Source organism: Serinus canaria, chromosome 5, assembly GCF_022539315.1.
Source record: "Serinus canaria isolate serCan28SL12 chromosome 5, serCan2020, whole genome shotgun sequence".
NCBI lineage: Eukaryota > Metazoa > Chordata > Aves > Passeriformes > Fringillidae > Serinus > Serinus canaria.
In genome coordinates, this window is record NC_066319.1 from 52,085,941 (window position 1) to 52,088,328 (window position 2,388).

Consider the following 2,388-nt stretch of genomic DNA (forward strand, 5'->3'; position numbering starts at 1 on the left):
GGCTTTGTCTCCTAAGTGAATTAATTTTTTTAAAAAGAGGATTTCTTTGCCTTGCAACTGGGTGGGAATACTTGAATGAATGTCTGATTTTGTTCTATTAAACCTCCAAAGCAGAAGAAAATATTGAGTTAAAAAAACTGCCTGTAGGCAGGCGTGACAACTCACAGCAATATTTTTCCATTTCCCAAAGTTATAAACAATCCATTGAAAACAAGAACTGCTATGTCTCCACAATCAGTCGACCTTCAGCCTTGATGTGTGGATTTAGATGCCATTGTTTTAGTCACAGCAAGAAAAATGAATTGCATTGTTGCTGTTGCAGTTGTATTTCTGGGAAAATGCTTGCATAGGGTTTACCAAACAGAACCATCAAAGGAATGTTATTTTCCTCAGTTAAAAAAAATATATATAGCTTGCCCTTTCAACCTCTGATGAGTGAAGCAGCTTCTTTCTGATGCAGGTAGAGAGAAGCTTGGAGGAGTTAAAAACACACACACAGGACTTATCTTTACATACTGCATCCAAATTATTGAGTTTACATTGCAACACTGGATTTCCTATCCAGCACTTCGCATTTATTTACTTTAGATATTTTCATCTTATCTCTGAAGGTGATGCTCAAAATAATTATGACAACCCCATGCATTTAGGAAGTGGTTTAGAAGAATCCATGTCTGGCCACTGTGTTATTGGGAAAAATCCTAGGAGCAAAGCACCTTACCCAGCCCTAGGGTGCAGGTTGTGCCAAGGCAGGGGAGGCAAAAGAAAAGGTCACTGCCCTGAAGATCCAACAAGATTCCTCAGATGTTTTTTTGAGAAAAGGAATATTTCATTGCCTGATCAGTGGGAATTTCAGTCATCAGGAGAACTGTAAATCTCCTTCAGAAATATGTCCCTATTTACAAAGAAGTGAAGGGCTGTTCTCTTCTGTCAGTAAACTTGGCAGCAACAACCCTGTTGATTTCAACAGTGAAATATAAGCAATAAGCTCCTTGCTGAGTCAGAGGGCTTGAAACACAGGCTGTCCTCATGGCTACTTGGATTTCCCCTGGAAACTTCCCTCTGCACCATTTATCAAGCCCAAGTTTGCTTGGGCACATGAGCATAATACCACAGGAGAGAGGCGAGGAACAGGAAGGGACAAACCTTGAGGAGCCACAGGAAGTTCAAAACAGAAGAACTTCTTGGTGTTTCACTGTCAAGACCTCAAACAGAAATACTGTTTTTGCAGTTTCCTGGGTGCTTTCCCCCAGTACTTTCCACCATCCTGTGATGGGGAGTTCACGAACAGCCTTTCCTGCTGGGCAAAAAGAGAGGCCCCAAGGGAGAGAGCCCTGGGCCAGGAGAGGTACCTGGGCTGGGGTAAAACAACTGCAGTGAAAAGAGGTCATGGTTAGTTCTACCAGGCCTAAACACGATGCTGCTGCCATCATGAGGACCAGTTGGGATTTGGTCCCATCCAGTGACCTTTCCAGTATTGCATTCCCTGATCTAAAATTAGGCCTCTCATCCCCTGCACACAAGCCCTGTGTCAGCCCAGATACAGCCGTGGGTGACCGGACAGGATCCACCAGCTGAGCACTGGTGAGGACAGGCATGGCCTGGCCCCAGCTCTTAAATATGGATGAACACATTCCTCTCACACCACGGGAGCTGCTGACACGGCTGGGTGTCAGGAAACCACACAGGGTGGGTTTGGCAGTTCCTGGGCTCAGCTGACAGAGTAGCTCTGTCAGGACACCCAGCCCTGTGCTGCGCAGCACGGCTGTGCTATCACATCTGGAGCTCTGAGCCACATTGCAGACAGCACAAGTGTCTGATGCTGCTCAGGATGTGGCTCCTTGCACCATTTCTTGTAGCTTAATTGATGAGGCATTTGCCTTCCCTCAGCCCATGTGAAAAACGTCCCCAACTTAGAGACCCCTATTTAATGCAGGGGCACTGTAAGAAAAGCAACTTGCATCTTGGAAGCACACATACAAATTTTTCTGGCTTCACAGGGAGTTGCCCCTTGTGTCTTCATGCTGAACCTCAAAGGCATTAGGAAGCTGTAAACAGAGAAGCAGTGTTTATAGAAAGAAACAAGTGTAAGCTGATATAAAGAAAGGACTGTGGGACACTGGAGTACCTTTAAAACGAGATGCTAAAAATAATTCTGCTTTTCAGTCAACCATCTCCAAAGCAGCTATGTTTTTCAGAATATCTGTACTACAGGCAGTTGTGAATCCCCCACAATGGCCCCAGCCAAGAGTTCTTCCAGATCTGCTCTGAAGCCCAAGCCTGGTGCTGTGACCCCACAACTTGCCCTCCATTTCCCAACAGGAGCAAGATAGAAGGAAGGAGTTCCCACTCCTCTGGGGTGAATTGTGCTTAGATAACTGAACTTCC